Source organism: Odocoileus virginianus, unplaced genomic scaffold, assembly GCF_023699985.2.
Source record: "Odocoileus virginianus isolate 20LAN1187 ecotype Illinois unplaced genomic scaffold, Ovbor_1.2 Unplaced_Contig_4, whole genome shotgun sequence".
Taxonomy (NCBI): Eukaryota; Metazoa; Chordata; class Mammalia; order Artiodactyla; family Cervidae; genus Odocoileus; species Odocoileus virginianus.
In genome coordinates, this window is record NW_027224321.1 from 3,102,943 (window position 1) to 3,129,177 (window position 26,235).

The window sequence follows — 26,235 nt, forward strand, 5'->3', positions numbered from 1 at the left end:
TTTCATTAATTTTAGAGTATATCAAGACTGTCCATTTATATATTATATAATTCTAAAATGTTCACCTTCACATAGGTAAAAACATTAGATTTTTTGATCACTGAGATCAGAAATCAAACTATATCTGCCACTTACTAGCAAGGTGACCTTAGGCAAGTCACTGAATGTTTCCAGGTCCTTTTTAAAATAAATTAGTCAGTAAATAAGACTAATACCACCTATATCTTGTGAGTCTGGTAGTTGGTTTTTTTTTTTTCAATAATAAGATGATTGATGTAAGATGACAACCAAATACAGAGTCTGAAACCAACAGAAAAGCAACATCTATTATTTGTAGTATCTGCAGATGCTATTTAGGAAGCCCCCTCCATATTTCCCAACATAAACATCCTTAGCTATCTACCCTTGAAAACTTTGGTTTCCTGTTCTCTTTCACTCTTTTATTCTGCTGGTCCTAAATGGTTCGCTTGTTCTCATCTCATCCATCACTTGCATCAACAGCTCTGGATCAGGCTCTCCACCCACCTCCCTTCCTCTAATCAGGCACTGAGATGCTCTGTCATCTTAGCCTCAGCGTGCCGGAAATGCCTGTTCACCATCCGTCTCTTCCCAAACCTCACCATGGCTGTTCCAGAACACTGCCCGCTTTAGTGCCTTTCTGCTGCAGCCACTGTGATTAGGGCAGCCCACTGTGTTGCTGCCATCGGTGGGAGAGAGGGCACTCAACTCACCTGAGCTGTCTGGGGTCACACGCAGCACTCAGCAGTCTTGGGAGTAGGTCCCAACCTTGCTCCGAGTGTCCTTCCAGAAGGGATTCCTTTTCACTGGCACCCTTGGCAATAGTCTTATATGTTTTTTGACTCCATTAACTTTATCTGTCAATTGAGTCAATGTTTAAACACCATGGTGGTACGGAGTCAGTTCAACTGAACTTTCAGCTTAGATTCTTTGGAAAATAACTTCCATGCCTACGTGCATTTTTGCAGTGGAGAGTCATCAGCTGGGACAGCCAGCGATCAGGACAAAGTAGGACCAGATTTTCAGTGAGTTTCCATCTTGGAAAACTCTCAAGAGTCAAGTCCATAAAAGCAGTGACCTTTAATCTTTATTTGTAGCAAGGAAATTTGTGTGTGTTCAGTTGCTCAATCGTGTCTGACTCTTTGAGACCCCATGGACTGTAGCCCATCAAGCGCCTCTATCCATGGGGTTCATCAGCAAGAGTACAAGAGTGGGTTGTCATTTTCTCCTCAGGAGATCTTCGAGCCCAGGGATCAAACCCAAGTCTCCTGCATCTTCTGAGTTGACAGGCTGATTCTTTTACCCCTGAGCCACCTGGGAAACAAGGAAATGCAGTATTTCAAATAAATATTTTACAGAAAACATAGGAAGCAGATAAAGGAGGGGCAATTTTGACTAGGTAGCAGAGAAGTGTGAAGATTCAATCAGTCCCTCAGCGACTTTTCCCAGATAACCCTGGAGGTTCTACCACTGGATTCAGAGCCTTGAAACCACTGCTCTAAAGACTACAGGGTCCCGCCAAAGTCCCCAAAACAGGAGTGAACTAGCAGCAGCGGACACCTGGGTGAGGTTTGGAATGGGATCCAAGGGAAGAAGAGTGCAACAGTCAAGCCTCTGCCCCCAGGAGCAACTCCTAGGTGAAGAGCCTCTGAGGCACAGTCCCCCGTTCAAACGCAGGAGACACTGATGCTTGAGACCACAGAGGACCCAAGACGAAAGGGCCTGCCTCATTTTGGATTCTTCGACCACAAACAACAGAAATTGACTCTACCCCATGCAAAAAGAAATTTATTAGACCAATATGGGGTGGCTCATAGAAATAGAAAAAAGCTGGAAAAGCAGACTTAGAAGGGGAATCAGGGAGTTCCTAACATCCAGATGGCAGGAGATCCCTGATCTTCTCAGCTGGGTGTGCACAGTGGGATGCATGGAGTCCTACGTGAAAGAAGTGGTCCCCCAAAGGCAAGCCCCAAAGTAGATGATCAAGCAACAGCTGCTGACCACAAGACCCCAGAGGACCTAGCGTCTGGAGGAGGGAAGTTACTTGGTTCATTACTAACAAGGTCACCACAAGACTCAGGCTTTCTGGTCCCTCAGTGGCTGTCCTGTCTGCTCCAGTAATGCCGCAGTCTCATGGATAACACCTAGATCATTTGACAATCAGGTATCATAAACTGTCCCAGCCAAGACCACATGGCTTCCAGCTCTGACCTTGGCCATGGGATCTGCTCTTGAGTCTCCTCTAGTCTTGACTCTTCCCAACATGACTCATGTCCTCTTGATGTCTCCTCCTGGCTGCTTCTGCCCACCAGCCAACCCCACCCCCACGCCCACCCCCGCCTACAGCTTTTTCTCTGCACATTCTGTCTCAAGAGGGAAGATGCTCCTCCTCTCAACAGTGACGCCACTCATTTCCTACTTGACCCCAGGCCTGTCTTTTCTGGCCCCATTGTAGGGTGGGCTCATCCAGATTCTCATCCCATAAGCTGGGAAACTCTGGAGCAAGAAGAGTGAGAAGGCTGTGTGGCCAGGTACTTGGGGAACATGAATAAAGATCCAAAGTCTCATCCACATGAAGAGTACAGTCAGGACTCAGTGTGGCCAGAGTCTGGACCCAGGGAGACAAACAAGATGCTGGAACAAGAGGCTGGGCAGACTGCGGGACGGCCCAGAGTCCAGATCCTATAGCAATGAACAGATTGAGTGAATAACGAGATGTGGGTATTCCTCACTGATACCTTGCCTGAGGGTTTTGACAGCCCAGAGCCGTCCCTTCCTCAGGGAGGTGAGGAAGCCTCCTTGCCTGCCAGAGTGCTGCCATCAGACAGGCTGTTCTAGAAAGCTGTGTGACATCTCACTCAGCTTTCCCTCCACAGCTGTCTTTTAAGTTGATACCCTCCATCCTAGCCAGAGTTACTTATTTTTCCCATGGCTATCAAGTTTGGCTGCCACTGAAGGCTTTTGTTTCATCTGAGAATAGATGAGCTGATTAGGTGGCATCACCAGCTCAATGGACATGAGTTTAAACAAAGCTTCAGGAGATGGTGAAGGACAGGAAGCCTGGCATGCTGCAGTCCATAGGGTCGCAAAGAGTCAGACAAGACTTAGCAACTGAGCACCAACAGCAAGAATAGCACTGGTTCAGAAAACATGTTCCTTCTCTCACTCCGGGCTAGCAATCTGAATTAAACAGTGGGCTAAGAAGGCCCGGTTGTCACATGTAACCGTGATGGATAATGTGAAATTCTGAAATGATTCCAAAGAAACCAATCTGAGTCTGCTTGTGAACATTCCAGAAAACCAAGCCATGGAGTTTAGATTTGGTCTCTTTTATTCCTTCTGGAAGACGGGAAATCAATCAATATTTGTGGAATGGATGGATGCGATGATTAAGAACAAAACATTTTTATAATAGAGTGAATATGAAAAGTTGGGGACAGGGTGGGTGCCCTAAGCAGACACGCTTATTATGAAATAATTGTTAAACACCAAGGAAGATGAGAAGGGTCTGAACTGGCACAAGGGTAAGTGGGGTGAGTTACAGAGACCTTTAAGAAGTAGAACTCATCACCAGTTGGGGGAGAGGAAGAGGCGTCATCAAGGACCACCAACGTCATGAGGCTGAAAAACCGTGGCAGCAGCAGCACCAGGGGCTCCTGGCGAGACATGACTTTGGAAGAGGACACTTTCACTCTGGCCATGGATGTGCCTGGATGGAGGCTTCAGTGTGTTTCCAGAGCTCAGGAGAGAGGTTGGGAGGGGTGAAACTGCCAGGTGGGCACACGGGATGAGAGTGAGCAAGATTTCCCACAGTGTCCACCCACATCACAAGCTCAGCTGCCTCACTGCTCATGCCCTATCTGACCACATCGCCTGGCTGGCCTCTTTGACCTGTCAGCCCACCTCTGGGAAAGACAGCACCCAGCCTGGCTTCCTATCGAACGCACTGCTCTGAAATCAGAGTTGGACCCGAGGACTTGAGCACAGAAATTCTATATGAGCTGTGATCTCAGAGAATATAAGTGAGTAGGAAGAGTGAATGGAGGAAGAAAACTGAAGTCCAGGTAAAGTGCATCATAAGGGCCACTTTTGTGGCAGCTGGTGCTCAATCCTACCAGGACCTCAGCGCACAGAATGCCTCTTAGAATTGTCCAGACACTGCCCCCGCCTCCGGGATCAAAATGCACATGTGTCTGTCAGTTCCCTGCCGCCTCGGGTGCCCTCAAGGGCATGGCTATGCTCACCCTTCTAGGCTGCTCTTACACGTGTGGCACGTGGGGACCGGCTACATCCGCAACACTGGAGGAGCCCGAGGCAGAGCGTGGAGGACGTGGGCTCATGCTTGAGGTCAGAGCTGTCTGCAAAACATGACAGGAGCCCTCCTAGGACTTCCCACCAGTCACAGCTGGGACCTAGGTGAGGCCAAGAAGGTGTGGAAGGAGCCCAGAGCTGTCTGTTCATAAACCCCTTGCACTCTTTGCTTCCTCTCCTGCCCTTCACATTCAGTCCAACCAGAACTGAGTCTTCAAGATTTAGCATCCACAGTTAGTGGAACAAAGTACAGCCCCACTTCTTCCATTGACTCAGAGCCCTCAACACCATTTATCACTTCCTACTTTCCTCATCAATCACCTCCTACCTCCCCATCCATCACCTCCTACCTTCCCCATCCTTCACCTCCTACCTCCCCATCAATCACCTCCTACCTCCCCACCAATCACCTCCTACCTCCCCATCCATCACCTCCTACCTTCACCATCTTCACCTCCTACCTCCCCATCCATCACCTCCTACCTTCACCATCTTCACCTCCTATCTCCCCATCCATCACCTCCTACCTCCCCACCAATCACCTCCTACCTCCCCATCCATCACCTCCTACCTTCACCATCTTCACCTCCTATCTCCCCATCCATCACCTCCTACCTCCCCACCAATCACTTCCTACCTCCCCATCCATCACCTCCTACCTCCCCACCAATCACCTCCTACCTCCCCATCCATCATCTCCTACCTTCACCATCTTCACCTCCTACCTTCACCACCCTATCCAGATGTCACTCGCCTTTGACTTCCACTCACTTTGGCCGGTCTCTGTTGACTGCCTGCTCAGATGACCCAGATCTCTCCCAGAAGGGTGTGAGGCGAGGCTCCCTTGCCTCCCACTGGTCAGGATTGCTGCCATTATCTGTTACTTACGTTGCTGGCCTGGAAGCACTGGAACATGTTTCAGCCCACGCTGAGGCTCCAGAGATCCTTATCAGCAGCCCTGGCCCCTGATGACAGCGAGAGTCAATAATCCCTCCCGACTCCCCGCTGGCCCCCTGGCACGGCTATGCTAGATGAGCAAGCTGTACTCAGAGCTTCCGAATCAGTGAACTCAGAGTCCCTGGAGGGAGTTCCTTGCCTGGAAATCGAATGATCTTTTTGCTTTCAGTAGGAACGGATGGAACAAGTCAACACCTGGAAGTGGCTCCACCAGGGTGCCTGGCGACCTTGCACATCTCCTCGTGGGCTGTGTGGGCAAAGCTCAATCACAGTTAATGTGGACCTTAGCAGGACTCCCGTGATTCTACCAGAATATGAGGGCACAGGAGCTTTGTGAGGAGCCATTACCAGGCTCTTCCCCACTCATGGGGTAGTTTCTCATCACCTCCTGTGTTCTGAGGAGGTGTGAGGCTCCCTTCTCCCCTGTCCACACTCCATCCCCAGCCACCTCCTTTAGGGTCCAGCTACAGTCAGTGTGGCTGCCTGGATGCAGCATGAAACAGGCCTCTTGGCAGCAGGGCCTCTTGACTCATGTGTTGTCACCTGCGCTCTGCTGCTTTGGTATCATCCTGTGGGACAAGGGGCAAGGGGAGCTGGCATGCCTTGCTTTTTCTGTCTTTGAAGGGCATAAACTGTCTGGATCTAAGAAGGCCGCGTTGTTTCTTTACCAGCTAAATTTGTTCATTTGACCTTGACAATATGCTCATGGAATGATGAGGCTCTCTTTCGATTTAAGCGGCCACCCTGATACCTATTACAAGTGGGTATAAATCATGGATTACCGACTCCTTGGTAGCTCAGCTGGTAAAGAATCCACCTGCAATGCAGGAGACCCTGGTTTGATTCCTGGGTCAGGAAGATTCCCTGGAGAAGGGATAGGCTGCCCACTCCAGTATTCTTGGGCTTCCCTGGTGGCTCAGATGGTAAAGAATCCACCTGCAATGCGGGAGACCTGGGTTAGATCCCTGGGTTAGGAAGATCCCCTGAAGGAGGGCATGGCAACCCACTCCAGTATTCTTGCACAGAGAATGCCATGGACAGAGGAGCCTGGCGGGCTGCAGTCCATGGAGCTGACTGAGCGACTAAGCATAGCACAGCACCAACTCTTTAAAGGGCTGGAAGATATATTTCTAAATCTTCTAAGAAACCACTCATCCTCCAGATATTTGCAACTTTCAAAGATGAGGTAGGAAGTTGCTTCTTACTGTGCTAGACATCTTTCAAATAGAAAATGATGTACTCAGGGCTTTAACTCAGCTCAAGCATACACAGAGAAGAAGAAATACTTTCCCATAGACTTAAAAGAAATACTTGTTTATATCTGTCATTGTGACAAGTATATACACAGGGAAGTGGCTCCATCAGCGTGCCTGGTGTCCTTGAACATCTCCGTGTGGCCTGTTTAGTCAAAGCTATGGAAATTCAGTCACAAAATTTGCCTATGTGAGTTACAGAATTCCAACTAAGTTGATAATGCAACTCTTAAAAATTCAATTTGTAAAGGCTACACTCCATTACAGTTATTACAAAATAGTAAGCACATTCCCCGTGTTGTATAATACATCCTGGAGCTCATCTTACACCTAATAACTTGTCCCTCCCACTGCCCCACCCTTATATTGCCCCTCCCAATGCAACTTTGACAGGATGCTTATGTTAAGAAAAACACACTTATTTGGAATGAGGCGAGGTCGGGGGGAGCATCTTGAGACAAGAGATGAGACTATTGGGTAAACAGGATAATCTAGAAACCTTGAACCTCCAAATCCTCTTGAGCTGCCCTTCCAGAAAAGTTCGATCTTTCTCCAGGACCAAGGAGACGACCAACACTTTGAACAGTTGTCTGCACATGTCCCTCCTCAATACCTCTCATCACCCTGAGTCTGACAGCTCAGATCCACCATGACCCAAGGGATAATCCCAAGGTCTTCAGGAAATGAAAGAGATGATGTACCAAAAGCGCTGAAATGGTCTGTATAGGCAGCAACTGAGAAACGTAGGTTTTAAGGGTATCAGGCCAAGCAGGATGAAACATAACTGCATCATATTGAATGTGCCAAGGTAAGAATGCTTGTATAAAGATTTGAGATTTAATGTTCTAGCTTTCACAGCTGGAATGGCTTTACCAGCTGGCATTTTTCATTGACTGGAACTTGGATTGAGTGGTGACCTAGATTCAGTGAGGTCAGGGTGTCAGAACTTGCGCAACATTGTTTGGAGTAAGGAATCCAAAGGCCGAGGGAGATGAGGATCAAGAAGTAGGTTTTATTACAGTCAGCCCACTCACCCTCATCTTGCCTGTCTTCAGGTGGTCCCCAAAGCCGGTACATAAGGAATCGAGAACCAGCTTCCCTGAAGATTCCCGTCATAGCGTCCCCAGTAAGCAAGAAGGAAAGGGGAAATCTGCCATTGAAATAGACTCCCTGACCTGACTTCCACGGGAATGATGGAATTCCAGCCTGACCAAGCCCAAATGGCAGCCTTCAAGCCCGAAGATCACAGGGGGCTGTGAGGTCAGTGCGGTGATATATTTTATACTGCAGGGATTACAGTGACAACTGCTTTATCAAGTGTCTCCTATGGAAGAAATACAGGAGATATCTACTCATGTCACTTTATATCTATAACTGGGAAGATTCTGAGTCCAGTGAACAGAAACACGACTGAGTCATCTGCTATCGAGTCCTGGCACCTCACTCAAGTCTTTCTTTTTTATTTCGGTTCTATTGAGAAATAATTGACATACATCACCTTGAAAGTCAGGAGCACAGCATGATAGTTTGATTTAAATGTATTGTGAAATGCTTACCCCAGCAGCTCCAGATAACATATATCATTTCATATAGATATAACACAAAGGAAAGAGACAAACTTCTTGGGATGAGAAGCCAGAATCGCTCTCTTAATTACTTTCTTTTTTAATTTGTTTATTTTTAATTGGAGGATAATTGCTTTACAGTGTTGTGTTGGCTTCTGCCATATGTCAACATGAATCAGCCATAGGTACACACACATGCCCTCCCTCTTGAAGCTGCCTCCCCTCTCCCACCCTATCCTACCCCCTCGGTTGTCACAGAGCACCAGGTTTGAGCCCCCTGCATCATACACAAATTCCCACCAGCTATTTATTTTACGTATGGTGATGTATGTATTTCAATGTTACTTTCTCAGTTCGTCCCACCCTCTCTGACCCCACTGTGTCCACAAGTCTGCTCTTTAAGTTTGCATCTCCTTTGCTGCCCTGCAAATAGGCTCATCAGTACTATCTTTCTAGATGCCATATATATACATTAATAGACAACAATTGTTTTTCTCTGACTTACTTCACTGTATAATAGGCTCTGGGTCAGTCTACCTCATTAGAACTGACTCAAATGCATTCATTTTTATAGCTGAGTAATATCCTACTGTGTATTGTACCACAGCTTCTTTATCCATTCATCTGTTGATGAACATCTAGGTTGCTTCCATGTCACAGCTATTGTAAAGAGTGCTGTGATGAACACTGAGGTACAAGTGTCCTTTCCAATTATGGTTTCCTCTGGGTATATGCCCAGATACATGCCTAGTAGTGGAGTTGTTGAGTCCTATGGTAGTTTTATTCCTAGCTTTTTAAGGAAGCTCCATAACATTTTCCGTAGTGACTGTATCAATTTATATTTCCACCAACAGTGCAAGAGTATTCCCCTTTCTCAACACCTTCTCCAGCATTTATTGTTTGTGGAATTTTTGATGATAGCCATTCTGACCGGTGTGAGGTGATAGATACCTCATTGTAGTTTTGTTTGCATTTCTCTAATAATGAGTGATATTGAGCATCTTTTCATGTGTTTATTAGCCATCTGTATATCTCCTTTGGAGAAATATCTGTTTAGATCCTCTGCCTGCTTTTTGATTGGGTTGTTTGTTTTTCTCGTATTGAGCTGCATGAGCTGCTTATATATTCTAGAGATTAATCCTTTGTCAGTCTCTCTTAACAACTTTTTTGTTTCATATGACAATGTCACTTGTAGCCATTGTGATGTGCATGACATCTCTGGAACTTACTTATCTTCTAACTGGATATTATATTGAAGTCACGGCCAGGCTCTGTATCACCTCCACAAATATATACTGTAAATTTTCTTCAAGTCTTCCTCATACGACCCCATGTGGCCATGAGCAAGGCTACTAGATGTTCAACATCATACTAGAGGACCCTGTCAATGCAATAAGACAAGGAAAACAGCAACAACAAAAAAGGCATTGAGTTGGAAAGGAAGAAATAAAAATATCTTTATTCGTAGATAGCATGGTGGTCTACATGGAAGGGAGTTCTGATACTACAAAGGGTGCATGTATTGGTACAGTACATCAAAAAAGCATTATTTGGTGTTAAAAAGAAAATAGTTATTAAGCCATGGAAAAAAATAGAGGAAACTTAAATGCATATTTAATGTGGAAAAAAGTCAAGGAAAATAGGCAGAGAAGCCCTGTGTCAGATACTGCATGAACTTGGCAACGTGAAGAAAGCACTTTGTTCCTATCTTAGAAAAAAGATGTTCTTATGCCCTGTGAAATGTTTCAGAAGACATACAGCAGACAGGGTTTTTTAAAGCCAAAGAACAGGGCCATCAGTCTTCCTGAGATGCTGACTTGGGGACCCGTCCCCATCAACTGAGGTAAACAGAAGTTCTTTTCAGTCAGGGCAAAAATCATAAAGGGGTTTTCATAAAAGTCACCAGCAACCTGGGGTGGTTTACTTTTTTTTTTTTTTGTATTCTCCTTTGAAATGAGGTAGAAGGGGAAACAGGGAGAAAAACAGGACTTTTCACATCATTGTTAATGGCCCTTGAGGCCTCCTGACCAGGAGTCACCCTCGGTGGCCCCTGACACGGTGCCTGGCAATCATGGTGTTCACCAATCCTCTTTGAATGATGGTAGAAAATATCAGAGGCTGTAAACATGTATTTTAAATGTTAGGGTATATACTAAGATCTGGTTTTGCACATCTGTGGCTCCTTCCATGGGCCAGATTACCAAGGTTATCACTCTTATCTGCTTCAAATCCTTAAGAGACTCCAAGAAAATGCCAGTCTCCCAGCAAGATAAGCCACCTCCTGATAATCAATCAGGCCCCTGCCTGCTTCTGTCTTCTCTAACCACTCCCTCACCTGCCTCCCCAGGCCAACCATTCCCAGGTTCCCAGTCATCTTCCCTCTGGCTAGAACCCGCCCCCTTCCACGTCTCTCTCTATTTCTAAAGACTCCAATCAAGCCCCCACCCCAACCTGTATCACCGACCACGTGCTTGTAGGTCTGCTCTGCATGGCTCTTCCCCAACTAGCCTGAGCCCCGGGTGGAAAAGTGACCTCTCTGAGGCCCCTTACACACAGGTGCTCAAGAAATGCTTCTCACATTGCTGCCTTTGTGAAATATGGCCTCCTCGGAGGAAAAAAATATAAGCTGGCAATAAGGGAAAGTCATGCATTATTTGACCAAAGGGTGGAGTCATTCATGACTTACTCATTTTCAAAAGGAAAAACACGTGGGCAAAAATTTGCTAAGACACTGAAATGCAGTTTTCAAATTTTGTATGGAACCAAGGGTGAATTTCACCACCATCAAACAAGAGGAAGCTTATTCATCTTAGAAACTGCTTATGGGGCACATTTGTACTGCAGGTATGCGTAGCTATGACATCTGATAAAGGTCAGACGACGGGACTGAGTCAGTCGGGCACAGGTTGTTCAGTAATGAAATGTGAAGACAGCCTGGCAGGGCTTCAGCAGTTTCCAGAAGCTGCTCTGTTCTCTCCTGGAGAGGCTCTGAACACTGAGTTCCACCCTGGCTGCTCGTAACCCTGCCTGCCCCCCTGCCCCCAGTCTGGCACCAATTCTCAGGGCTCTATCATCTCTCCCTGCCATGTGACCAGGAGCTCCATGGCCCACAGCTCAGGGACCAGCCACAAATGCTTTTCAAATAACCAAAGTGAACAAATGAATGGAAAAAAGATAAATGAATGAATTGGTTCCAGATCGTCCTTTGGCTTCAGATGCCCTTGATATCCATCCCAAACGCTCTTCTTCCTTTTGCCATTTGGGCTTTGGAAGCCTGGCATCCTCCCCATAGTAAGAAGTTGGGAGATGGGCACAGGGACTAAAAGTGTGGGATCTGAAATCAACTGTCCAAAGTTTGACATCTTCTCCCCAGTTGCGCCTTCCTGGCTAAGTACCCTGTTGTTGTTCAGTCGGTTCATTGTGTCCAACTCTTTGTGATCCCGTGGACTGTAGCATGCCAGGCTTCCCAGCAAACCACTCCAGTATAATAGCCTGGAGAAGCCCATGAACTGTATGAAAATCTAAGTATCTAACCTCCCTCAAACTTAGTTTTCCCATCAGTAAAACTGAGATATTATTAGGACCTACCCCCATGAGGCTACAGTTCCCAAATTACGTGCCATGTCACCCCAGGATACTGCAGCAAATTCACCAAGGCATCAAGGGCCACATTCAGTCTTCAAGGAATCACAGCTGTCAAATACAGTGTGAACTCCTGATTCACTACCTTAATAGGCATCTATCACAATGCTAGGACTCTTGGGTTGTGCAGACCTAACTACAGAAAACGACTGGGTATTTCATTTGTTCTAGGAACACTGGGGAAATCTACTGAGATGCTGAAGGCACGAAAAACTGAGAGGGGCTGGCCGTCCGTGACAGGGGTTGTTGGGACAATTTCATGAGCACGTATATAACAAGTTTGTGGCTGTTAAGCTAGCCACATGGGCTCCCCGGTGGCTCAGTGGTGGGTAAATAATCCGCCTGTCAAGCAGGAGCATGCGGGTTTGATCCCTGGATCAGGAAGATCCCCTGGAGAAGGAAACGGCAACCCACTCCAGTATTCTTGCCTGGGAAATCTCACGGATGGAGAAGTCTGGTGGGCTACAGCTCATGAGGTCGTGAAAGAGTTGGACACAACTTAGTGATTAAACAGTAATGACAAGCAATCCACACAGGCTAGCTAAACTCATTCTCATCCACATTCCCTGGACCAGTTTCATCATGGATGATACTGTTCATCTAAATCATTATTTAAAGTTTGAGTAAACTAAAGCTTATCCAATAAAATGATGAATAATAATGTAAATTCCTCTACTTTCTCCCATTACAAATTGGGATGACAAAATAGTTTAAGAAAAAACAGCTACGTGGGTGTTTCTTCTAGGAAGTGTAAACCACAGACATTACTGAAATTTTCACTGGGTATAAAGCACTAGAAGAAAGTAAATCACCCTCAAGCTCACTACACTGGAAATCCACACCAAAAATAGATAGAATCGGATGAGAGATAATCCTACAAATACGTCATCATGAGCAGTAATTTGAATAACTCATTGATTGTTTTTAGCCAAATGTCAAGCACTCTGCTTCTAAAGAACTAAGTGTATTGAATTATTTCTGTTACCCATATTTAGGTTTCTTTTTAAAAGGATGTTTGTTTGTTTCCAAGGTATTCACCATTACATTCATTACTCTTTTTAACCCAAATGCCATGTGTTGGTTAGTGATTAATAACATATAAATATTATGTGTTTAAGTGGGAGTTGCCATGTCATTTTTACAAAAATATTCCCCAGAATCACTACGGTCAGAGACTAGCTCTTAGTTCTGAGACACAAACACCAAACAGGACTTGGTTTTATTCTTCCAAGGAAATTTCAACCTGATTGCATTCTTGAGTCTCCTTGTTTTAATTGAACCCATGTATTGAATTATCCTGCTGTGCTGAACATTGTCAGAGACCGGACGCTCTCAGACAGGAGTGGGAGAGACTGGGCACTGACACTGACGGGATATTGACCAGGCGCTTTGGTATCTTGCCTCTCAGGTCTCTTTGGTTAACTATGTAGGGACGCCTTTTCCTTTCACATCCAAAGCTGTTTGGTGCACCAGGAGCCCCAGAGTATAAGGTAAAAACCTCACCTTTAGTTTGAGTCCAAGTCAAACTGAAATGATTGGTCTGCATTTCTAAATGTTCATACATTAAAAATAAAACCAGAAAGTTCTTGTGTGATAAAATATCACTGAGTAGTGTGTACACTACCAAGTTCAGAAAGGCTTCCTATCTAAAAAATTATCAGCTCCACCCTTAACGATCGAGGTTAATCATGATCGTCTCTGTATCAAGCCTGGAGCCCATATCATCACAAATGCAGACTGAGGGTCTGCAAGAAACCCAGTATTCTGAATTTTAGTCCTAGAATCGGTTCTAAATTCTTGCCTCTACAGAACCATTTGAAGTCATGCAATCATTCATGGGACTTGTATATTTTTCTTTGTGACTCATATCACTCAAATGTATGGATTTAGGGGTGGGCACTGCATCCTCTTTTTTCACTACTGTGTCTCCAGTATGTCAAGAGTATTAGGTCCATAGCAAATGCTGGGTAAACAGTGGTGAAATTGATAGATGAATGTTCAAGTAGTATTATATGTTATAAAGTCCTTCATTCAGCCCCATAGGCATTGCTTCATTTAGTATTTACAACACGACAAAGGAAGTTATAATATCACCTACCATTTTATAAAAGATAAAGCTGAGATTCAAGAAGAAAAGGGGATCACCCTTGATCATACAGCCAGCAAGCATGAGGCACGGGTATAGAGTCTGCCCCATGGTAGATGCTCAAGAAAGCTTTGAGGAGGGAGTTTTGGATGGACATGTACAGACTGCTGTATTTAGCATGAATAACCAACAAGGACTGTATAGCACAGGGCACTTGGCTCAATGTTATGTACAACCTAAACAGGAAAAGGTGAAAAAGAACAGACAGATGTATGTGTCTATGTAGCCGAATCACTTTGCCATACACCTGAAACTAACACAACCTTGTTCATGAACTCTACTCCAGTATAAAATAAAGAGCTTAAAAAAATCATGCTATCTCAAAATGAGGGGAAAATAAAGCCTTGTTGATATGAACCAACCATACCCACAGGCCCACATGTCTCCTGATCTCATTGGCGTTTCCTGTTCACCAGGGTATAGAGCTCAGAGCTGGTAGAAAGTGGTGACCAGAGGCAGAACAGATGGAAGAAGGAATATCAAGGGGTGGGATGGGGGAGGGTTGATGGAGGGGCAGTCTCGAAACATGACTGGGACCTGGGGACAAGTCTTCCCAACCACCTTGTTATGTAACCCATCTCTTCTTTGGAAAATGGCAGGGTCTGATTGGATTGTGAGGGTGCTCCCCAAGGACTGGGGTCTCCCATCTCCTAACAAAGTTGGTAAGCTCCTGAGATGTCCACTTAGGGTCTGAGCAATGAGGCACAGCAGGATTCCTGGCAAAATTCTCCAAATCCCGCCTGAACCACTCTTCACCATGTGGGAATCACGGAGCCCTTCCTCACCGACCACCGCCCCAACTGGAGCCCACTCTGGACTCACATCTCAGGGAGGGTTTCCCTCCTCTGATCCTGTCCTGCTTGGAGACTTCTGCCAATTTTAACTTCCAAAGCCTTGAGTGTACCTTCCCCCTCACCCCCTTTTATAAAGATCATCTTGTGGAATTTCCATCTGTGGACCACCTTCCAATAGACTTAGTCATCTTCGCCGTTATGGTCCGAGTGGGTGGACGTGGTCTTTCCCACATCACACAGCTACTCAGCCCCTTGGCAGGGGAATCCGGGGCTTGCTGCTGCCACAGTTTTTTTTTCCAGGGTGGGGTTCTTTCCGAGGAATTTAGACGGAAACTTCAGGTGCTAACATTCCTGAGCTCGAAGGAATCCCGACCCTTCTGGTTGCCAGTGTGGACACGGCCCAGAGTGGGGAGGCAACAGTCCAGGATGACACGGTGAGTTAACCGCAGGGGGAGACTCACTTTTCCCCGCTTGCATACCACACCCTCTTCTTCCCAGAAAAATTCCCAGATTCATTTGGAAGAGCAACAGCACTCCAGAAAAGCGCACGGGGGTGCTTTATGGCCCTCCCCTGTGAAGACACCATCTCCTTTCATTTCAGTTCATTCCCTAGTCACCTGTGTTCCATCTGCAAGGCTTCGTGAGCAGATGTGGGGCACACACGTACATGTTTTCTGGCTTCTGATTCACACAAGCAGATGTGAAAGGTGCCTAGGGGGAGAGGAATTGGGGGCAATTCCAGCATATTAAATTCAACAAGAAGCACCGCTCCCTTTAAATGTTAAAAAAAAAAAGTGATCCAGATCATATTTTATTTAGCAGATGGCGGAAAGGAAAGCCAGGCTTCCCGAGAAAAACAACTCCCAGCAATCAGAATGAGACAGCTATGCCCGGTCTGGCTGCCCTGGAGAGGGTGGCCAGGCCGGGACTGGTTCTGATTGCTTCGGCTGAAGAGATCTAATATCACGAGTTGAAATAATTTCCTAAATCTATATCCGGTACAGCTGCAACGGCTTTGCTCTTAGCTGCCATTCCTCTGAGAAATTAAAAAGCAATTTCCCTTTGAAGTTCTGGAGGGTTTGTTTTTTTCTTCTTCTTTCATTTAAGATTGCAGTTTGAAGTCAGGCAATGAGACACAAGGACTTCACCATCGTGCACGCATTCGACATTCGATTTGGTAAAATTCCACCCTCCACATCCCCAGTTTAAGCTGTCCGGAGTGCCAGATGGCTTCCAGCTTGACCAAGCTTAGGCTGGCAAGCGTTCTAGGGACTCGGCTAGCAACGCTGTCCTGAAAGGGAGGTATTTGATGCATTAAGCTATTCCACGCTGGAGAAGATGAAGCTCACAAACTGCCTTTAAGTGATATTTATGGAGCTATTTCAGCGAAAGGAGCAGAACAAAGACACACAGGAACCAAACGCGCAACTGATGAAGAAGACGTTTCATATTGCAAGAGTGGAAGCAGTGTGTGGTTTATTCAACGCCAAGTTGGTTTTTAAGTTTTCGAACTTGTCTTTCTTACCCTCCAAAGATTATAGTCTTGTGTCAATTAGAGTCCAACTAGGAGACAGAAACCACGCAGTAATGTAGACAGGGAAAGTTTGTTATAAAAATTGAGTTAAAAGGGGGGATTGGAGCCACAAAGGATTGACTGGGAAGAAGAAAAGAGCTGTCTAGAGGATACAGGGTAGCAGCTGAAAGGTGCAGCCACCCCCCTGGGCTGAGAAAAAATGTTGAGGGGCTCCCCCTGCCCCCCACACCCCCACCAGGTCTTTAGGACAGAGCACTCACAGGGCAACCCCAGCAGCCAGCAGAGAAGATGCTGCAGTGTCATCAGCAGAACTTGCTGGGACCTAGCCCTCTAGAACCTGCTGGAAAGTGTTCTCTGGCCAGCCAGGGAAACTGCTCATGAGTGGGTGTGCTGGGGGAGGTGCCTTGCTTTAAGCCATGTGCCGGCCGCCAGGCGCCCACGAGCTGGCACCATGGCATCTGTCCACCCTGCAGCTGGCTCACGTGGGAACGTCCCCCGGCTGCGGGAGCTGGGATGCTGGAGGGGCTACATCCACAGCAGGAGACTGCCCGGGGAACAGCCTGCATCCACAGAGGGAAGCCTCTTCCTCTGGTGATGTCTCTCCAGGAGCCTCTGCTGACCAGGACCTGCCAGCTGACGAGGGAAAATTCATAAAGGGTCTGTCTTTCCTTCTGCAGGTCCGGCGGTGAGGGTGAACTTGGAGCTGACCTCTCACTCCTCTAGTTCCTCTGCCTTTACACCCAGGCGCTGCACAAACTCCTGAAAGTGAAAGTGTGACTCGCTAAGTCAAGTCCGACTCTTTGTGACCCCATGGACTAGCCCTCCAGGCTCCTCTGTGCATGGGATTCTCCAGGCAAGAATACTGGAGTGAGTTGCCATTTCCTTCTCCAGGGGATCTTCCCAACCTAGGGATCAATCCCGGGTCTCCTGCATTCCAGGCAGATTCTTTACCAGCTGAGCCATGGGGAAGCCCAAAAAACCCCTGAGAAACCACAAAACCACTCTATCTTCTTCCTAACAAGATATGGCCATGTGTTTTGGAGGTGAAGAAATGCTCACCCTTTTCCCAAGAATGAGGAGTTATAGTCCCAATAATCATTGTATCAATTATCAGCTGTATTAATTATTCCTCCAAGTCAGTCACTGTCCTACTGAGGATTTTTGCATAAATAATAAAATTAATTTCCAACACCTTGCACATAAAATAAAAATGGAGAAGAGAGTGAAGAGTGGTTAATATATAGAGCAAATACTTATTTATAATGAGCAAACAGAAAATATGTAAAGCCTCTATGGTCTCTTACTGGCTGCTTGTCATGAAGCCACGCTGGTGTCTATGGCCGCTTCTTCTACCATCACTGTCAACCAGTTGGGTTTTCTACCTGGGAGAGGAGCCGAAGTCTTCACACCCAAAGTGTCCGTGTCCTTGTTGATCCTGCCTTGCCTTTGGTCTCTCTAGCTTTCCATTAAACTTTCCTATGAGTTGGTTCTTACATGGAAGTACAAGAAGGTGCTCAGAGAATCCCCTGGGTTCCAGGCTCAGTCCCTCCAGCCGTGGTCCTCTGTGCCCCATTTGGCCCTGATAATCAGAATCAATAACTCCAGCCAGCAGACTAACTCCTTTTCTGACTGTGAATCCCAGGCCATAAGTGTCTCCCAGTGGCCATGTGGAAATCTCTCCTTCCAGTTTAGTGGAACCGTTTCATGTTCCATTTACTGGAACCATTTCATGGATGGAAGTGTTCTCACCTAGCAGTCTAGGACCTCCAAGCCAGCAGGGTGCAAGCATGAATTCTAGCTATACCAGTCTCTGAGCCCGTGCATACGGTGAATCCTGTAAGACAGAGTCCTGCCTTTGAATAATATTTATGAAGCTATCTTAGGAATACAAGTAGAACAAAAGATACATAGGAACCAAATACATAAATAAATTAGGAATGTTTCAAATTCATTTTCTAAGTTCCATATATATATATATATATATATATATATGCTAATATACAATATTTGTTTTTCTCTTTCTGACTTACTTCATTCTGTATAGCAGGCTATAGGTTCACCCACCTCACTACAACTGACTCAAATCTGTTCCTTTTTTGGCTGGGCTTCCCAGGTGGCACTAGTGGTAAGGAACCTGCCTGCCAATGCAGGAGATATAAGAGAACGGGTTCAATCCCTGGGTTGGGAAGATCCCCTGGAGTAGAAAATAACAACCCACTCCAGGATTCCTGCCTGGAGAATCCCATGGACAGAGGAGCCTGGCGGGCTACAGTCCATGGAGTCACAAAGAGGAACATGGCTGAAGTGACTAAACACACAATATTCCATTGTGTATATGTACCACAACTTCTTTATCCATTCATCTGTCAGTGGGCATCTAGGTTGCTTCTATGTCCTGGCTATTGTAAACAGGGCTGCTATGAACATTGGGGAACATGTGTCTTTTAGAACTGTGGGTTTTCTGACGGTATATGCCCAGTAGTGGAGTTGCTGCATCAAATGATAGATTTATTTCTAATTTTTTAAGGAATCTCCATACTGTTGTCCATAATGGAATCTAGAAAAATGGTTCTGATGAACCTATTTGCAGAGTGAAGACGCAGACATAGAGAACAAACTTGTGGACATAGCCGGGGTAAGGAGAAGGTGGGACAAATTGAGAAAGTAGCATTGACATGTATACACACTACCATGCATAAAATAGCTAAATTGAGGGAAGTTGCTATATAACACAGGGAACCCAGCCTGGTGCCCTGTGATGACCTAGAGGGATGGGATGGGGGGAAGGGAGGGTGTCAAGAGGGAGGGGAGATATATATATATATATGCACATATATATATGTATATATAGTTACAACTGATTGGTGTTGTTGTATGGCAGAAATGGACACAACATTGTAAAGCAATTTTTTTTCCAGTTAAAAAAAATTTTAAATACATACTAACAAAGAAAAAAGAATGCTTGAAATTCAGAGTACTGTTTACTCAATGTTCAAATTTTCAAACTTGCATTTTTTAGCTCAAAGCACTCCTGACTATTTTGAAAAGTTTAAAGGACATCCGTGCCAGGTTTTGTGCATGCTAGTGCATTTATTATCTTGTCACAATCCCACCTGGAAGGAAGGCGTTGACCTCCATATTTTGCAGAATATACTAAAGGCTCTATGATGATCTTCTTGTTTCTGTAAGTATAATTTATGTCACAACTTGGAGAAATAAAATGAGAAAGCGGAAAATGGGTTCAGATTTTGATACATGGCTTAAGAGACTTCTGGAAGCAATTTTGTATGATTCAGCAAGCCTTCTCACAGCACTTAGAGTTGTCTTTGGTGGCAGTGGTCTTATTAGTAAGGGATTGGGTAAAACAGACCGGGACAGGCTTTCACAGCCATCACAAACCCTGGACAGGCTTCATCTCCAAAGTCTAGAGGGAAGTGTGTTTCCTTCTATTCCCTTTGATAGATAAAGGAGGGGAGAGTCCATGAGGGGTGGAGGAAGACAGGAAGAAGGAAGGCGGGGAAAAGAAGTCTGCTGTTTTCTAGATGCAGGATGTCTTCACACATGGTGCCAAGCACTCTCGTCTCTGAGAGACTGAATCACTTCCTAGGAATGGCAGAGCTGTAAAGTTATAACCTCAAGTCCATCAGAGATGAACAACCCTTTAATCTGTTGGTTGGGTGCTTGCTTGGTTGGCTCATTGGTTTTCTGACTCCACATCCTGTTGTTTGCATCATGCTTTACTCGGAATTCTCCATGCAGAGCTCTTCGAGGTTGGCCCTCTCAGGAGAACTTTAAACAAAACATTTAAAAGTGAATGTAAGAAAAAAATAAAAAATAAAAAAAAATAAAAGTGAATGTAAGGTGAAGTTAAATGTGTTAAAGAATTCATGACCTTTAAAAAGGGATGAAATTGGGTCATTTTTAAGGATGGGGATGGATCTAGAGTCTGTCATACAGAGTAAATTAAGTCAGAAAGAGAAAAACAAATATCATATGTTAATGCATATGTATGGAATCTAGAAAAATGGTACAGATGATCTTATTTGCAGGGCAGGAGTAGAGACATGGACTTAGAGAATAGGCTTGTGGATATATCAAAGAGGAGAGTGAAAAAGCTGGCTTAAAACTCAACATTCAAAAAACAAAGATCATGGCATTCAGTCCCATCATTTCATGGCAAATAGATGGGGGGGAAAAATGGAAACAGTGATAGACTTTATTTTCTTGGGCTCCAAAATCACTGTGGACAGTGACTGCAGCCATGAAATTAAAAGACGCTTGCTTCTTAGAAGAAAAGCTATGACAAGCCTAGACAGCATATTAAAAAGCAGAGACATCACTTTGCCGACAAAAGTCCATATAGTCAAAGCTATGTTTTTCCAGTAGTCATGTATGGATGTGAGAGTTGGACCATAAAGAAGGCTGAGCACCAAAGAATTGATACTTTTGAACTGTGGTGCTGGAGAAGACTCTTGAGAGTCCCTTGAACTGCAAGGAGATCAAACCAGTCCATCCTAAGGAAACCGACCCTGACTACTCATTGTAAGGACTGACACTGAAGCTAAAGACTCAATACTTTGGCCACCTGATGTGAAGAGTCAACTCACTGGAAAAGACCCTGATGCTGGAAAAGACTGAAGGCAGGAGGAGAAGGGGATGGCAGAGGATGAGATGGTTGGATGGCATCACTGACTCAATGGATATGAGTTTGAGCAAGCTCTGGGAGATAGTGAAGGACAGGGAAGCCTGGTGTGCTGCAGAAGCCTATGATCATAAAAAGTGGGACACACCTGAGTGACTGAACAACAACAAAGTGTGGATATAGGCAGGGGAAGGGGAGAGGGGGATGAATTGGGAGATTAGGACTGACATATATGCACTACCATGTGTGAAATAGCTAGCTAGTGTGAAGCTATTGTATAAGACAGGAGGCTCAGTTCAGATGACCTAGAGAAGTGGGATGGGGATGGGAGAGAGGTCCAAGAGGAAGGAGATATATGCAAACACATAGCTGATTCCCTTTGTTGTAAGTGCATGCTCACTCAGTTTGTCTCGCTCTTTGTGACCCTATGGACTGTAGTCCATCATTCTCCTCTGTCCATGAGATTTCCCAGGCAAGAATACTGGAGTGGGTTGCCATCTCCTCTTCCTGGGTATCTTCCCACCCCAGGGATCAAATCTGTTTCCTGTATTGCCTGGATTCTTTACTACTGAGTCAGTTGGGAAGCCTACTTTGTTGTACAGCAGAAATTAATATTGTAAAGCAATTGTCCTCCAATTAAAAAAAAAAAAACTGAAAAGAAAGCAAAAAAAAAGAAAAGAAAAAGAGAGAGAGAGAGAAAGAGAGAGAGAATATTCTGGTAAACAGCCTGAGTATAAGCAAAGAGAATTTCACGGCTTTTCTTGTAGAATCCAATGTGTGTAGATAGTGTCTTCCATAACCTCATGCCTAATAGGCAAACCAGAGACAAAGAAAATATCTTGAGATGATTCTGTCCCTATTCTGTGTGGCCATCTCAAGCCTTTCAAGTAATATGCCCTTAACTAAATATGTCAGCAACGTATTAAAAACAGAATTTATGGCTTTGTGCCCTGTGGGATTTGAGAGCAAAGAGCAAGAGGAAGGAACCAACAGCTCCTTCCAAACCATGCTTGGGGAGACCACCCAGCAAGGGCAACAGAGGATTAAAAAAAAAAAAAGATGCTGTGTAAGATGGAAACCTAAGATCTTAGTGGAAACTTGCTGATAAAATTAGATTCTAATACCCGTCCTCAGCCTGTCCTATGAGGTTAAACTGAATTCCTGACATTTTACAAATTAACCATATTGGGCATCTATTCCTACTCTGAAAGGATCTTTTGAAGCTGTGTCCACCTAGAGATCTCAGGGATAGCTGGTGAGTGACTCAGTCCCCACTGGGAGAATATGAATATATTCATATATTCAAAGGCATGGAGGTATCTCATGGGAGTTGCAGACCAGAGCAAGGTCAGCAGCCTGCAGGTACCTACGTTCCCTGTCGCCTGTCCTGGGATGAGTGGTTCTGGTTGGGACAGCGTGAACAGGAGTAGCAGGTGAGCTGCTCCACGACCAAAAGGATCCGATACTCATTTGCACACACTTTCGTTTCTACAACTAAATGTGACAGGTCAGCTTATTTTAGACGTCATTATGGAGAAATATAGGGTGAAACTAGATTCTTCTAAAATTCCACTATACCTGCTTACAAGATTCATTGGACATAGTTTAAAGAAAGTGAATGAAAGCAAAAGTCACTCAGTCGTGTCCTACTCTTTGCAACCCCATGAACTATACAGTCCATGGGATTCTCTAGGCCAGAATACTGGAGTGGGTAGCTGTTCCCTTCTCCAGGGGATCTTCCCAATCCAGGGATCGAACCCAGGTCTCCCACACAGCAGGCGGATTCTTTACCAGCTGAGCCACCAGGGAAGCCCATGGTTTATAATAGTGAAAAATGTAAGAGTCAACCTACTTAAAAGAATTATGACACCTAGTAAATAATATTAGAAATAAATTTAAAGCAATAGTTTAAAAGTGTAATGTATACATCTTGTGCCCAGATCTTGGTTTCTAATACTTTGATAAAAGGATACTTCAGTGCGAGGAACCAGGGCTCCTTGGAGAAATGGATGATTCTAGGGCTGTAGTGGAAGATACACAAAATAAGCCTGAATCATCTTGTAGGGCTGAAAATAAGAAGATGTTCAAAAACTTACAAAGGGAAAAGCTTGCAAAAAGGGCAGTAAATGTGTTGCAAAGGGATACAGGAGTCCACTGTAGCCCAATAGTCCCAATAGCCAAACCAAACATTTGAATGAATAAAGTTGTATGGGATTATAATTGAAAGTACAATATGAAAGTCATGAGACTATACTGATGTAAGTAAATAACTGAGGGAATGAATAAGTGGAGTGAGAGAGAGAAAGACAAATCTCTCATGTGCTTCCAAATTCTAGGAGGAAAGACCTGGAAAGGCTGAGGACACCCAGCATGCAGAGTCTTTCTATCAGGTGCCAGCAGGCATTGCCCAGGGATGCCTGTCATTAGTCAGGATACTCCTGCTCACCTATACCTCTTCCCAGGTCCCCAACCACTCTGGGGCCATTCTGTTGGGTCCCAAGTTCACCTATTGCTTCACACTCATTCCTCCCATCACTATTTCCCAAAGCCCAACTATTTCCCTCCTGCCACACGGACAGCGAGCCCCACAGGGCTTCTGGCTCCAGGAACCCTCTGCCAGGGGTCACGACCTCAGATGCCAGGCAGGCACATAACTAAGTAAAGGGGGCCCATGGACGAAGAAAGTCACTACAAAGAGCAAATTAAAACTTTACTGGACCACAGTGCAACCGGAGAGTAGCAATTTTATTTTAAAGTCTAAATGGAAAAAAAAAAATAGAAAAAGAAAAATAATCTTTTATTTGATTGTTTATTTGAAACTTATTACCCTCTGGATTTGGAATCAAAATTCTGATTTTTTTTTTTTCTGTACTAAATTGTCAACAACAGGCCATTGCCCCTGGCATTGCTTCTGAAGACCGGTATAATCTTGGCAAAACGGAACCTCTACCAGCAGAATGGTGGAAATCTGGTATTCCAAAGTTATCCTTTGGGATCTTCAAGCATCCTTTGGTTATCTATGCTAAATGGAATGGCGCTTCACAATTCTTATTTCTAATTTTCCTGCACACTGCCCTACAATCTAAGCGGGGAACTGAATGGTGCTGCATCATATTCAGAAAGCTTGAAATCAGAAAACCTGTTCTGGATCTCCATGTGCAGTTCTGCAGTTTTTTGGGCTCTCATTCAGGCTGAGCCAAGGAACATGGGCCACATCATTCGACATGAGTTGCCCAAAGAAATGTTGCTACAGTGTAGGAACCGAAGCCCAGATTTGGGCAACAACCTTTATGCCCCAGCAGAGAACAGAAACCAAAGTGTGAGATAGATTGCTGAATTGTGAGGAAGCTGAGTCTTGAGTCCAAGTTTGCTATTGAGGATGAGAATTTTTCTGGGTAAGATGCTACCTTTGGAGGTGAAAACACCTTCCTGGCAGCACACCCAGGCTAAAGCCCTCCCCCAGCCCAGTGGACAGCCAATGGGGACTTTGCACAGCAGCCCTGCAGGAACCTGGCACAGGCTAAGGTGGGCTTGAGCAGGACGCTAGAAGCCACCGGCTCTTTCTCCCACAACCTGCCCTCCATCCGTGACGTCTCTCAGACACTTCCACATCAGCCTTTGCAGCTACTGGTTTTGGCATCCGCTCCCCGCGCTGACTCAGAGCAGAGGCCCCACCAGCTCCCTGGGGCCTGGCACGCACACCCCTGAGCCCCGCCCGCCCTGCAGGGCCGCTGTGTCCTTAGAGACATGAAGGACCTGGTGTCTTCACGGCCTGTGCTCCCCTTTGTAGACTAGGAGACGGCATAAGAAAAGACAGCCAGCTCGCCCAAAGCCACACATCTTGTCGGAAGTGAAAACTGATGCCTGACTCAACCCTCCCCTCCCCTTCTGCACCCTCTCAGAAGAGAGAGGTGGACACGTTCCACGTGCCCAGAAAGCAAGTCTCCAGCCCCTCCCAGTTCACACTGGCCTCCCAGTTCACACTGGCTTCAGGACTCCGGCGTGAATTAGTTTCCCAGACAAATGCAACTGAGAGGGATGTGATACTTAAAGTTGACAGGTAAAGGCTACTACCAGGGAAACTGACTATTTGCCAAAAAATTTTCTCACTTAACCTACAAATTCTACACTTAATTTTACACTTAACCTACAAATGATGCCCTTACTTTGCCATCTGTCTTAAGATAAATTAAGTTGAATGAACTAAAGAAATGAAATGTATGAAATTAAAAACATAATTTACGACAGAAGAATATTTTGACTTTATAATATCTGAGGGTACCAAAGACCTCAAACCTCAGGCAAAAGCCATCAAGAGAATAATCGGCTGCATAAAATGAGAACAATGTATATATTTGAAAACTCCATACTCAAGTTTAAAGACAAATGAGTGGAAATTGTTCCAAATGGCAATGATTTGACAGTCTCAATGTATCAACCTAAAGTGTGAAGCTATAGTGAAAGTCACTCAGTCGTGTCCAACTCTTTGCAACCCCATGGACTATACAGCCCATGGAATTCTCCAGGCCAGAATACTGGAGTGGGTAGCCTTTCCCTTCTCCAGGGGATCTTCCCAACCCAGGAACTGAACTGGGGTCTCCTGCATTATAGGTGGATTCTTTACCAACTGAGCTATGAGGGAAGCCATAATGTATCACAGTCATTTACAAATCATTAAGAAAAAGACAAACCTATGCCAACTGAAAAAAAGGCAAAACAAGTGATTAAGGAGTTACAAAGCAAGAATGTATGGGCAAATTCTGGGAGATAGTGAGGGATCGGAAGACCTAGTGTACTGCAGTCCATGGAGATGCAGAGACGGATATGACTTAATGATGAACAACAATGTAGGGAACCAATAAATAAATGTAAAATGTTTGAACTTTATCAAAGAATGAATTTAAAATAATTAAGATAATTACTTCTAAAATTCTAAGTGAAAAAAGAAGATTAACAACTACTACTTGTTGGCAAAGATATAGAAAAGTAGGCATATGACTGCTCCTGAAGAAACACAACTTGGTTTGAGGTTTTCAGAGAGCAGTCTGGTCACAGAGCCTCTGGCCACTTGAAAGCCTTTGGGAAATTCTACTAAGAGGCAGTAGGTGAAGTTGCTAATCAACTCACTTTTGTAATAATGACAGTTGGAAGCAGTCTACATGCCTGAAAATAAACAATTGAAAAGCCAAGTAATGGGATCCCATGTAACCATTACATGAATCATGTTGTGGGAAAGTGTGATGGCTCCAGGAAATACTTCCCCTTTAGGTTAAAAATCGGTTCATTCACATAAATATCCATCTATGGATGAACATTTGAAGATTTTATTTTTTAAGATTTTTTTTTTAATGTGGACCATTTTAAAGTCTTTAT